The sequence below is a fragment of the Brachyhypopomus gauderio genome, unplaced genomic scaffold, assembly GCF_052324685.1.
Source record: "Brachyhypopomus gauderio isolate BG-103 unplaced genomic scaffold, BGAUD_0.2 sc37, whole genome shotgun sequence".
NCBI classification, from domain to species: domain Eukaryota; kingdom Metazoa; phylum Chordata; class Actinopteri; order Gymnotiformes; family Hypopomidae; genus Brachyhypopomus; species Brachyhypopomus gauderio.
Window position 1 is genome coordinate 159,602 of NW_027506867.1, and position 14,576 is coordinate 174,177.

At 41.0% G+C, this 14,576-nt stretch overlaps 1 long non-coding RNA gene across 1 annotated transcript; it reads left to right on the forward strand.

Annotated features, from left to right (window-relative positions):
* Positions 1-6,767: 6,767 nt before the first annotated feature.
* On the forward strand, positions 6,768-12,820 carry LOC143485739 (uncharacterized). The gene is made up of 4 exons (XR_013123022.1): positions 6,768-6,975; positions 7,326-7,422; positions 12,520-12,661; positions 12,747-12,820. It is a non-coding gene; the product is annotated as an uncharacterized LOC143485739 (long non-coding RNA).
* The last annotated feature ends 1,756 nt before the right edge of the window (positions 12,821-14,576 follow it).

Below are 14,576 nucleotides of genomic sequence, written 5' to 3' on the forward strand. Positions count from 1 at the left end.
AGGGTTCCTCTGCATCGTGTATATCTATGTACTGAGGCCCTTACTGGCTATGTTAAAGTTGCGGTCAGTTCTAAACTGCCTGTCACAGGTGTGTCGTTTATTCTGGGCAATGATCTTGCTGGTGGTACACTGTTCACTCTACCAGAAGTGGTAGATGAACCTGTGGATGTTTCACTCGATAAAGACCTTGATGCAGTGTTTCCTACATGTGTGTTGACTCGTGCACAGGCACGTAAATTCGGTGACATAGATTTGGCAGAGACATTTATGAATCCTAACCCTGTTGTGCCCCCTAGCCCTGTTCCTGATGTGACAAGGGATATTAGCAAACGTGAGTTGGGATCACAAGTAGAGGAGTCCAGTGTTCCTCCTCCTGTTACTAGAACAGCATTAATCAGAGCACAAAGGGCTGATCCAAGCCTGGTCCCTTTCTTTAATGCAGTTACGGAAAACCCTCTCTCACTAGACACTCGTGTGACATATTTTTATACAGATGGAGTCTTGATGAGAAAATGGTCTCCAGCAAATGCCAGTGGTGTGTGGGATGATGTGCACCAAATAGTAGTTCCCCAACCATTTAGAACGCATGTTTTGTCCTTAGCCCATGACCACCCCTTGTCGGGTCATTTAGGCATTCGAAAAACAGTTCAGCGCCTATTGCAGCATTTCTTTTGGCCAGCAATGAAATCTGATGTTAGTCATTGTCGGTCTTGCCATACCTGTCAACTTGTTGGGAAGCCAAATCAGGCCATTCCTTCTGCTCCTCTCTGTCCCATACCTGTGGTAGGAGATCCATTTGAACGGTTGTTGATAGACTGTGTTGGACCTTTACCGAAGTCTCGTTCAGGAAATACTTACCTTCTGACCATAATGTGTGCTGCTACAAGGTTTCCTGAGGCCATTCCATTACGCTCGTTGAAGTCAAGATCTGTAATAAAAGCCCTTGTAAAATTTTGTACTACCTTCGGTTTGCCAAAATGTGTACAATCGGACCAAGGGTCCAATTTCATGTCAAAACTCTTTGCTCAAGTTATGTCAGATCTGCATATACAGCACCAAGTGTCGAGTGCTTATCATCCTGAGTCCCAGGGAGCTCTCGAACGCTTCCATCAGACGTTTAAGACTATGTTGCGATCATATTGCTTGGAAGTAGGAAACGATTGGGATGAAGGTGTCCCATTACTGTTGTTTGCCATCCGTGATACAGTGCAAGAGTCCACTGGTTTCAGTCCCAATGCCTTGGTATTCGGACGCTCAGTCCGTGGCCCACTCAAATTGCTTTATGAGCAGTGGTTAGCTTCCCCTACAACTCGTTCCTTTGAAACTGTAGACCACTATGTCAGTAAGTTACGTGAACACCTTAAGGTAGCTCGTGAAACAGCTAAGCAGAATTTGTGTGTAGCTCAGCAAGCTATGAAGAAGAAATTTGACACACGCTGTTGCTCGTTCATTTAATGTTGGTGACAAGGTCCTGGTTCTGTTACCCATGTCAGGTTCTACCCTACAGACTCGCTTTTCGGGACCCTATGTGGTCCAGCAGAAACTGTCCTCAACAAACTATGTGTTGACAACCCCTGATCGTCGGCGTAAGTCACGTCTTTGTCATATTAACATGCTCAAGCCATATGTTGATCGCCCCACAACTGTAAGTGCTACAGCTGTTGCTCAGTTGTCAGTCCCTGTGCCAGTAGCATCTGCATCACTTGAGTATGCCCCTGAACAGGATGACCTTCACTTGGGTAGGAGCTGTGTTCCGAGTGCTAGACTTGCTAACTCTGAGGCATTAAAGCACCTATCTGAGAAGCTGTCTTATTTACCTTTGGCTGCTCAGTCTGATCTTAGATCTTTGATTGCTAGGTTTCCTTCTCTTTTTGTTGATGTCCCTACGTGTACCTCCGTACTAGAACACGACATTGATGTCCAAGGTCACCCACCTATTAAACAACATCCTTATCGTGTAAACCCTCACAAACGCTCCCTTCTGATGAAAGAGACGGATTACATGCTTAATAACAATCTTGCAATCCCTAGCAGTAGTTCATGGTGCTCACCCTGTCTTTTAGTACCAAAGCCTGATGGTACTTATCGCTTCTGTACTGACTACAGAAAAGTGAATGCAGTCACCATACCAGACTCGTTTCCTCTTCCCCGAATGGAAGATTGTGTAGACCGTGTGGGGTCTGCAAAGTTTGTTAGCAAACTAGACCTTCTAAAAGGTTATTGGCAAGTTCCCCTGACTGCTCGTGCTGCTGAGATTTCTGCCTTCGCTACGCCAGACAACTTCCTACAATATACAGTGATGGCTTTTGGGTTGCGAAATGCTCCTGCTACATTTCAACGGCTCATGAACATTGTGCTAAAAGGTGTGTCGAACTGTGAGGCCTATCTGGATGATTTGGTTGTGTACTCTGACACTTGGGAGGAACACATGAAGTCCTTAGAAACGGTGTTTTCTAGACTGCATGGTGCATCATTGGTGCTTAATCTGGAAAAGTGCGACTTTGGGAAAAGCACAATTTCTTACCTTGGCAAGTTAGTAGGACGTGGTCAGGTGCGTCCCCTTGATGCCAAAGTCCAAGCGATAAACGCCTTCCCTCCTCCCCGGTCTAAACGTGAGCTTAGGCGTTTCTTCGGACTGGCTGGTTATTACCGTTGTTTTTGTAGAAACTTTTCAGATGTTGTTCTGCCGCTTACCTCTCTCTTGCGTAACAATGTTCCGTTTTTGTGGTCTTCTGCTTGTCAGTCTGCTTTTGTGTCTGTAAAGAGTCTACTGTGTAGTTCACCTGTGCTTGCTGCACCAGATTTTGCTAAGCCATTTAAGCTAGAGGTTGATGCCAGCTGTACCGGGGCCGGCGCAGTGCTCCTACAGGAGGACTCATGTGGAATAGACCACCCAGTGTGTTACTTCTCAAAGAAGTTTGCTAGACACCAATTGGCCTATAGCACCATAGAGAAGGAAGCATTAGCTCTCCTTTTGGCCTTACAACATTTTGAGGTTTACTTAGGTAGTAGTTCTGAACCTATTTTTGTGTTCACGGATCACAATCCTTTGACTTTCTTGCATCGAATGTCCAATCTGAACCAACGCCTTATGCGCTGGTCCCTTATTATCCAAGGTTTTAACATTTGTATTAAACACAAACGGGGCTCTGAGAATGTTGTGGCAGATACCCTCTCTAGGTGTTAATTGGAATGTGTTGGGTTATCCGTGATTTGGTGGGAGGTCTCACACTTATGGGGGGGGGTGTTATGTCCTATGATAGTGTTGTATTGTGTTTGCTGTCTACTCCGCTCCAGACTCCATTTCACCCTGCACTATATAAGGCCCTTCCCGGTGCCTCCCAGCGAGACATTTTTGCTCCTTGGTGGTGTTGGTGTTAGTTATTAGTATTCTGCATTTGTACCTCATCTTAGAACTCTGGTTTTTGACTGCTTTGAACTTGTTTATGCTTTTTGCCTTTGCCCCTGTTGGATTGTCTGCCGGTTGTACATTTTGTAAATATTCTATGTGTTGTTGGTGTTCTGGTAAGTAGGGAGTGGCTGCCATTTTGTTTTGGGATTTGGGTTTGTTTGTATGGTTTTTTGTTAGGGAGTTAGGGTAGTACTGTATGTTTGTTTTCTGTTAGAGTAATTAGTGTTTGGTTTATTTTATAGTTCAGTTCTGTTTGTTATGTTGGCCTGGGCCACTCCTGAAGCTGAGACCAGTTACGTGTATGTATACATCTTGTAAATTACAATTTCTGTATAATACACCTTTAACCACCCACTCCTGTTGTCCCATCATCACTAACATTCGCACTGCTGTTCACATACACCACTGTTACGGTCCTCACGCCTAGACAGGCCGTAACAACTGTAGCACTCATTCTCTAGAAATAATCATGTAGTAAAGAGTCTCTGCAGTAGCTTTATGGTACAGGACACAGATTGATAGTTTTGTTACCTTTGAGTCAGATGATGGAATATGGATTTATATGGGTTTTGACTAAAGAAAACTTTATGGCACTGCTTTCATGCAGTGTTTGATACCACTGAACTTTACACTGCAGCAGTGCACAGGCTACTTCAAGTCGTGCCTTGGTAACATCTTGTGGGGATGTCTGGACAGCGCTGATGTTTCTCCTCTGGAGATAATCTTCTGCAAACTGCAAAGTGGCATTTTACATGGTAAGAGTAATATCAGTTACTTATAAATGCCCATCACATTATTTTCAAAAGGTTTACCCTCAACACTAAAATCCCACAACTGCTGGAATCCTGGTGCTTGTTGTGCAGCATTGTTTGTACTGTCCATTTAGGCTCCTGGTCTCCATGTCCTGTCATCCTTAAGAAGTTCCTAATTATTGTTTTAAAAAAATGATAGAAGAACACAGTTTAACATCACACCAGTTCTTTTCAGAAAAAAGCTCCAAAATTAGCACTGTAAAATAGCAATGTTAAAATGTTATTACCGCCAGTTACGTAGCAGCTTGCGCTCGAGTGCACTTTCATTTGCCAGGGGATCGATCAACACAAGGACCTTGTCAGACATGTTGACAATATAAAAGAAATGAGTTCATTCATGTTATTCTCTCGTCATATAACATTCTGCTGCATCATAGCACAATTAGAATATCTCTGTACGATTCATGCAAATAATGACTGATGTACACTACCAGTCAAATGTTTGAACACAAAAAAAGGCATTTTAATCTAAAGGATTATGCCTTAATTTGTTTATAAGACAATTTGGGAAGGTTGTTGTATATATTAATTAATTCTCAACATACTTGATTTTAAATGCACCCTTTATTTCAGAACTTTAGTTCTCTACAAGGTCTCTGCATGTGAGAATGTGTTCAGGACTGATGTTAAAGCATCATAGGTGCTGCTTCATGAACAGGACAGTTACTTCAAAGAATCTAATATTTGTTTATTAGAGCATAAATAGAGCACAGCATTCGTTCATTGCTTTAGCATCTTTCCAGTTTTTTTATGTCAAAAATAATAAAAATAAACAAAGTAGGTGTGACCAAACATTTGACTTGTAGTGTAAACAAACCTGCTCTGAAAAATAAGGAAAGGTAAACAAACCACTAAAACCCAGTGAGCCCCAGTGTTTACAGGGCACATCCAGATTTCCTCCAGTGGAAACGTCATCTAAAGAATGTGTTGAATACAAAGTTGTCATTATTGTTACTGATAATCATTACTGCTAGACTGTAAAAGTGATGAAAGTACCTTTTTGAGCCTCTGGAATTGTCCAGAAAACAACGATGTTGCAATAACGCCACAGAGCTGGTGAACAGCTTTCTGTTAAGAACAACTGAAATTTTAATTATGTTGCAAGAAATACCTAACACAGCTACATAAATATAATTGCCACTTACCTGCTGTTTTTCAATGAGTGTGTGCAAGTACGCATCAATAACCTGCATTGTAAAATAAACAACCATTAAAGATTGTTATACTTCCTCTTGTAATACATTTTGACAGTGATTTGGTCTCTTACATCATCAGCCAGCCACTCGGTCCCATGCAGTGTACGGAAAGACGAATCAAACAGTTTATATGGTCCAACAACTGCCTCCACCCGACCACAGTCTTCTGCAGCCCACAACATTCGAACTGAAAGCACAGCATGAATGTCAAAGCATAGATATTTGTTTTTTCTAATCCCTGTACTATTACAGTTACATGGCCAAAAGCATGTGAATACATGAACACCATTCTCATTTGCCCTAGTTTAACGCCAGGGCCTTTCAAACCCAGGGCCATCTATACACAATTCCCTATGCCATTGCATGATGTAGAATTAAGATTTCCCTCCCATACAATGACCATGCCTGGCCAGATCAGTTCATTAGAAGAGGTATGCACATACTTTTGGCAACATAGTGCATCTGACAAACGTCCAACAGGTCTAAATGGCCAACGGGCCAACATGTATAGTTTGAACAGGCCAAATCCCTTTCATGCAAACTATAAACAAGGGTAGGCTGAACAAATGACCAACAGGTCAAACTTGAACACAGAACTCATTAACAACCTCTTTCTTGTATGCTTTCCTGTATGGCTGATGAACCTGGGGGATGCTTCAACAGTCAACAGTGGTAATTGTCACATACACTGTTGACTGGTATACAGAAAGCTGTGAAAGGCAAACTCATCATACTCTAATGATTGTGTAATTGAAAAAATGTCTGTATAAAGACTCATTGAATAATAAGGAATGGATCAAATAAACACTAAACAAGAAACAATATATTCAAGACCTATGTAGGCCTCAATTTACCTCTGTTGTTGCATCACAGACTTGAGTGTGTTTTTTAGGGGCAAAGTGGATAACTGATGGTCTCTGTGGCAGGTAAATGTCTTCAGTTAGTCTTTCCAAATCTCCTCCCATGGTCAAAGAGTTGGGGCCATCAGAACATGTGCTGGTCTCATTCTCTTTGAGGATCTTGTGAGATTCTTGAGTGGTGACTTGCCTGTCATCATTTTGGCTTCTTCTGTATGGCTTGATGTGGTTGACACCCAGGTCTACTGACGCACCCATGCGTCAAAGATGGCCACCGTGCGAGTATATACATTAATGTTATTAATATCTCAGCGATACAACATCGCAGGCACACGGTTAGAACGTGTTTGAAAACTGGAAACTGTTTTCAAAAAAATGTTAATTCATGCTTGAGCAGACTGGCCACAAGATGGCAATACATGACCGAGTTGAAGCACGCCCGTATATGGCTAATCCTTTTATGGCTTGCACAAGGGGGGGGGGGGGGGTATTGCTCCTGCCTGTGACTGCTGTGACTGGCGGATTCAAGTGTCAGTCATTACATGACCGCTGACATCACTCACATCGCCCTTTACGGATGTAGGAGGGTTTTAGGACGGCATTAGATCCGTTTCACCTCGGACAAACACGGAAATACAGACTTTGACGGCCGCTAGCTAGCGAGCTAGCGTCTACTTAACTACATGGCGATGGTGAAGGTATGTTGATGATCGATGACTAATAGAATGTTATTTTGCAATATTGATCACTATAATAGCGGGCGATCACAGATAGGGTCGCGAATTTCGCGATGGTCCCGTGTAGTTAGTTCGCTAGCTAGCAGCTAGCTAGCATCTGGCTAGCTAGCGTCTACTGATGAACCTGTGTTGATTTCCTGAGGGGTTTATGAAAAATATAAACGATCGATGACTAAATGCAATATCGATCACTATAATAGCGGGCGATCACAGATAGGGTCGCGAATTTCGCGATGGTGTACTGTAGTCCTGTTTGTAGTTCTATGTAGCATCTAGCTAGCTAGCGTCTACTGATGACCCCCATATTGTAGGCCTGAGGAGAGACTCGTGACCGATGACCCGATGACCTACGACCTCAGGAAACATATCGCCCTTTGCGGAAGTTTTGGCCGCTTTTTGACGCCTGAGGTAAACAAACCGGTTTTGCTCAGTAGTTTACTACTACTACTACTAGCCCTTACTACTACTACATAGCGGTTATGAACCTATGTTGATTTCCTGAAGGGTTTTATGAAAAGTATAACAGATCGAAGGCTAAATGAATGTTATTTTGCAATATTGCTCACTATAATAGCGGACGATCGCAGATCGGCTCGCGATGTGTTACTAGCTGTCTAGCTAGCCTCCTGGCTAGCTGGCTGTCTAGCTAGAAACTGCTTCTGTGCAAAATTCGTAATTTATTCTTTATAAAATTATTTTTACTTATTTTTTTATTATTTCGTATTTGTCTTTTGCCTATATGCTTGCTTTGTAGATGTGAAAGTATAGTATATACAGGGTTCCCACGGGTCCTTGAAATCCTTGAAAGTTTGTGAATCTGAAAAAATAAGTTCAAGGCCCTGGAAAGTTTTTGAAAACAGGCATAAAAGACAGCCGTCCTTGACGGTCCTTGAATATTTTAGAGGGTTTGAAATTTCACATGGATGAAGACCGCGGTCACAGAATAATAGGGCACAGTTGGTAAGGAAGTCAATATTTACAAAAGATTGCTATGAAAAAGATTGCCATGATGTTTTAAATTTCTCATCCTTTGTTGAAAAAATATGATCTGATATGAGTTGTTATAAAGATTTAAAGAAAGTCTGCAAAGTGATTCCTTTAACATTTTATATTCAGAGTTGACTGTTTCGATGCCCATGTTAAAAGTGAATGACTGTTGAGTTCAAGTGTAATAACAAGATTATCACTGATGGTATGAGACAAAAGATATAATAGATATTCTTTCAAGAAACATCCTAATACAAATTATAAAACCACAAAGGCTTGTCAAATGGCTCATGTCTTCTAAAGTAAAAGAGACTCATTTCAAAATAATAAATAAGATATATCCTGTAGCCATGTTTCTTGAAAGAAGAGTTAAACTTGATGTGGATTAATGGACCTTTTTTAAGTCAGAAGATGAATCCCAGGAGCATTTGTTTTTCCATCTCAATCTTTACAAAGTTTTTGCATGGACACTAGAAACTGGATTAATCTCAAACTTCTTTCTTTTGATACCATTATACTTCAGTTCGAATTTCTCTGATTCCATAAATTCACTACCATAAGTGGAGTGGTTAAAAGGCTGTTCTCTTTATGAATGAATATTATTCTTTATTAAGTAGATTTAAAAACTATGCTAGAATCATCTCACGCCAGATTTCTCTAGAAATCTATAGTTCTAATCTCATTATATGGCTTTGCTCCTCTGTTTTATGTATGTACTGTATGTGTATATGCATATGTGTATTATTGTTATTATTATTATTATTTGTCTAATGTCAACGTGTCATTATTTTGCCAGCACAAGTTCATTTAAAATTACATTGATTCTACAGGGCCTATGCTGACTTTTACTTGGCAAAGTTTGGTCATTCTCCTGTAGAGAAATTTGTTTGTTTGTTCAGCACCGAAAGCAAGTGTTTCCTGTAGGTAGTTGTTGATCCTTCAACAACTATAGCCATTTTATGTGAATGTCGTCATCTCAGATGTGCATTGCTAAATTGCCAGTCATGCACAGAAAATTTCAGGATGCATGGCTTGAAATGACATTCAGTCTTTTGAATTTGCGTTGTATTAACATCGTTTTTTGATAACATATTCAGGGGTAAGAGTAGGTAAATGCTGGCAGGTGCAGTCCTTGAATTTGAGGAAGTTGGTCCTGGAAAGTCATTGAAAGGTCCTTGAATTTTATGTTAACCAAGGTGTGGGAACCCTGATTAATAAGCCAAATCCATGTTGCATACCCACACATGAAAATACATTCGGTTCTGTAAGGAGCGAACTCTCAAGTGCAACAACGAATTGAAATGCAGGTGAGTAGTTCTTTCATGCTGTAGTTTTTTTACTTAATTTGCTCAGACAATCTTTATGCATGCAAATAGACAAATTAATAGCCAAGTTTTGTTTGTTTTTTGTTCTGATTTTAGCAGATTAAGCCAGTCTCTAGTTAGTGGGTAAGTAATGGTCCCATGTAGATGGGAAGCAAAACCTGTAACATTTGTGACTGTAATATGTGCTGGAAAAACCACAAAAGGATCTAAATGCAGCGTAGTGCTTCTTTATCCTCCAGACACAATCTACTGTAGCTAGCAGCACAAGACACACACAAAACACACAGTACAAAAAGAAGCGAACACAGGGCAGCAGGGTCAGGGCAGCATGGTCCATACAGTCCAGAGTCCATTACAAATCCAGGGGTCGGGCTGAGAATGAGGTGTAAGGAAGAAGCAAAGGTCACAACAACGGTAGGCAAAAACGAGCAAGGAACGCTCACTATGCAACCTCAGAGGCAAAACTTCACAATGTAAAGTGGTAAGTGAGTAGTGTAAGAAAGGTGGAGGAGGGTGGGGACACACAGGGGCAGGTGGAGGTCATTAGTATTCAGGAGATTGAACATGCATGTTTCGAGAAGTTGAGACCCTGGCGCTGTGACTTCAGAAGAGCGGGAGGCTTGTGTAGCTTCACTCCTTCCTTACAGTCACTTGTGTAGAATAAGTGAAGGGTGTGTGCAGATGTGTGTGGGCGTCTCCCTTGAGCTACAGGGCTGGCATACCATGACAAGCCCTAGTCCAAAATACAATGTACAACTTTTTGGTTACTATATAGGTATTTTTTGGTTACTGCATTTTGCTCTTTGTCCAGACTTCCTACTACACTTGAGGAGGATGAGGAGTCTATTTCCACCCAGGAGACTCCACTGTATATGAAGAAGATATTTTAGACTGGGAGACGTATGTGGAGGAGAACATCAATCAATCAATCAAATTTTATTTATATAGCGCTTTTTACAACAGTTGTTGTCACAAAGCAGCTTTACAAGTGCCGAGTCCTAGCCCCCAGTGAGCAAGCCAAAGGCGACAGTGGCAAGGAAAAACTCCCTAGTTTTTTGCATGAGGAAGAAACCTTGAGAGGATCCAAGACTCAGGGGGGGAACCCATCCTCCTCTGGCCGACACCGGTCACCATGACAACAACAACAATTTAGATAGAAAGAAGAGAAAGAAAAGGAAAAATATGTAATAATGTCCATCATGATGTATGCATCCGGTTAGGCAGGAGGTGGCTGGCCCAGGATGGATCGCTGGTCTCCTCATCTCATTATTCCTCAAGCAGGCGGGCAGCCATGTGGAGAAATGAAACAGGGAAAATTAGCTCTGTATGAGGACATATACAGGACAGGTGAAATTATAAACATTTCCGGAGTGTGGCAGCATCTCCGGCATTTAGTTAAATTATTACAGCCTAGCTAAAAAGGCAGAACCAGAAGGTAACATAGGCTTGGGGGCATTCTGAGACAATGGCATCCGTCCACTGCACTGTCAACAAACTTGAGTGACCACGAGCAGTGACAGGACGACAGCACCAGCGCCCCAGTCTACCATAAAACCCTTCGCCTGTGAACCCCTGGATCTGTACCTTTATCTAAGGGGGGATATTAATTATCAAACGCTAAACTTAATAAGTGGGTTTTCAACCTAGACTTAAAGATTGTGACTGTGTCAGAGTCCCGGACGCATTTAGGAAGATTATTCCAAAGCTGGGGGGCCTTACAAGAAAAGGCTCTTCCCCCTGCTGTTACCTTATTAATTTTTGGAACTAATAAAAGACCAGCACCCTGTGATCTTAGTGGGCGTGGGGGTTCGTAATAGGAAATAAGTTCCTGAAGGTACTCAGGAGCAAGCCCGTGAAATGCTTTATAAGTTAATAAAAGAATTTTAAAGTCAATACGGAATTTAACTGGGAGGCAATGCAGGGCTGATAGGACTGGACTGATATGCTGAAATTTTCTAGTTCTGGTCAGAACCCTGGCTGTGGCATTTTGAACTATTTGAAGTTTATTTAGATTCCTATTTGAACATCCTGACAGTAGTGCATTGCAGTAGTCTAATCTAGAGCTAACAAAGGCATGCACCAATTTTTCCGCATCATCCTGTGATAATGCATTTCTTAATTTAGCAATGTTACGGAGATGTAGAAAAGCTATCCTAGTAGTATTATCTATGTATTTATCAAATGATCGGTCAGAGTCGAGTATGACGCCTAGGTTTTTGGCTACTGTGCCAGGTGTAATGGGGTAGCCTGCGAGATTAAGCATTAGATCTGGAATTTTCTGTTTTGAGGCCTTAGGGCCCAGAAGGAGAACTTCTGTTTTGTCCTCATTAAGTTGGAGGAAGTTTAGAGACATCCAGCATTTAATATCTCTTACACAGGCCTCAATTTTTCTTAAACTGAGTTTGTCATCAGGTTTGGCTGATATGTAAAGTTGAGTGTCATCTGCATAGCAGTGAAAAGTGACACCATGTTTGTTTATAACTGTGCCCAGTGGTAGCATATATAATGTAAATAATAGTGGTCCTAGAATGGAGCCTTGCGGGACCCCATATTTAACTTTTGTACGTTTGGATGGAATATTATTGAGCTCTACAAACTGATAGCGATTTGTTAAGTAAGAATGAAACCATGAAAGGGCTGTGCCAGAGACTCCAACCCAGCGTTCTAACCTTTCTAGCAAGATCCTATGATCAATTGTGTCGAAAGCTGCTCTAAGATCAAGAAGCACTAACAGCGATACATAACCTTGATCTGAAGCAAGGAGGAGGTCATTTGTTACTTTAACTAATGCTGTTTCAGTACTGTGATGGGGCCTAAAACCAGATTGGAACTTTTCAAATATGTGATGCCTATGCAGATATAGGCATAATTGCTGGGCAACAGCTTTTTCTATGATCTTAGATATAAATGATGTGTTTGAAATGGGTCTATAATTAGATAGTACAGTAGGATCAAGATTTGGTTTCTTAATCAGAGGTTTAATAACTGCTAATTTACATGATTTGGGCATGTGACCTATTGTAATGGATGAGTTAACTATAGTTAGAAGAGGTTCAGTTACCGCTGGTAATACCTCTTTTAATAACTTTGATGGAACCGAGTCTAGTGTGCAGGTAGCACAATTTAAGGAAGAAATTATTTTCTCTAATTCTGATTGTGGGAGTGGATGAAAAACATCAAGTTTTTCTCCCAGTATGCGAACATGCAGGTGATGCAGCTCCAGATGGAGGATGAGAAGGTGCTGTGGCCCAAGGAGCTTCTCCTACGTTACTTTGTGCTGATGAACAGACTCCAGGACATCCTGGATACCAGGATGCATCTGCAGAACCTACCAGGTAAACCTATTAGGTGGTTTACAGCACTGAAGGTGAAAGCTAGTGTTTGAGTGAGTGAATGACCTTTTTGTCTCTTGTCTTCCAGCTCAGCTGTTGCTTAACCTCCAAGATTCCAGTTACACTCCAGAGTCACTCCAGTCTCCAGTTAAAGCAGAATGAATAAAATATGCTTACATTATGTTGCATTGTGTTATCTTACTGGTCCAGTATGGTGACAAACTCCATTTACACTTAATTCACTGTATGTGGTTTATGGACTGTGTGGTGAGGGTGGCATTCAGACCACCATATGATCTGACTTACACAAATGATAATTCATGAGGATTCCTAGAAGCTGACTGCAGCCACCATCCAAGTTATTTTAAAGGCTGTTAATTCTACTAAAGATGGTCTGTTTGCCTGTTGAGTGGGCATGTGATTCTGACTTCATGTGCATCTGTCGGAATAAGTTAATTTAACATGGATTACAGAAATTAGAACCTCAAAAAAGAGCTTATGATGGCTCTAGCACTTGTATGAATACAGAAACAGACCACTGGAGAATTATCTAAAGTTTAAAAGAAAAAAAGATTTATTAGCATTGTGCTCCACACACCTTGTACCTTCTGAAGACATTTCCATGGTACCAGATCTAGACTTTTTTTAGCTTGATGGTTAAATTATTACAATAATTCATTTTTATTGTTAGATAATTAAAATAGATTTAAAATATGTAGAATTAAGTGATCATTTAGCCCTGCATGGCATCCATACTCCACCTAGTGGTAAATAACGGGATGGCCCCCAGTGAAACGTTACTGTCCTTGAGCTAAGGAAAATTAACAAAACATTTACAGTAGTTTTATTATTAGTGGTGGGAGTAGCATTAGTATTATGTTGAATGTATACCCATGATATTTTAAATAAATATAGCAGTTTTGGTCATAATTAAAATGTAAAAATAATAGGTATAAACCATTCATGTAATTCATTATCATTGTCGTGGAAATTTCTGAAATATACGAGGACTCAGGCGTGGTTAAAAGAGAAATTTATTAATAGACAAAATAAGCATGAAAGTTCAGTCTAGAACAGAAGCTGAGAGGAGAGAGAACCGTCCCCCTCCTTTATACCGTTTAGTAGGCGGGGTTCTTATCACATGTTTACAGTACATTTGGGCACACTGAGAAACAAGGCAGAATGCACAGTAGACAGTTTTTGCCTTACATGTGCATTCTCTCCTGACAGTAGTTTTCATGTTTTAGCATAAGCAGCAGCTTATAGAAACAGCTGATGGGTCCGCGGGTCAAGGCAGATAAGAGTGTTTTCTACCTCTGCACATTCCTTTAACATAGGTCATAATACACACATACACATGAGCACATGATTTCATACTGAATCACACTTCACAATTCTCTTGTAATCAGTATAACACAATTTCCATCACAATCATATACACTATATAATATAGTATATCAGTAGCGAACCGTGACCTTTAAACCTGGGCCCGCTACCCCCCCCCCTCCCCCCCGAAATTATTTTTTTCCTTTCTTAATAAACTAAATAAAGAAAAACTGAGACGACAGTACAGCTTTAAAAACGCAATAAACAATAATATCTGTACTAGATAACATCTTAAGCAAAATAAGTTTCCAAACAAAATAAGGTTCACAGCTCCGTGGTTCTCGGAAGCGGAATATGTAAACAACGCGCACGAGGACGTCAAAGGGATGAATCGAAACTAGCTAGCGATGGTGCTAACGACAGCTAGCGTCGCCACAGCGGGCGGAAATTATCATACAGTTAAGCCCGCCCACTAAGAGAGAAGATATGATTGGTCAATTTTGCTGTCATTTGAAACTGGTATTGCGCTGAATTATAACTGCCAGGCCCTCTGTAAACGAACAGCGGGCATCACAGTCCTGATAGGGGGAGA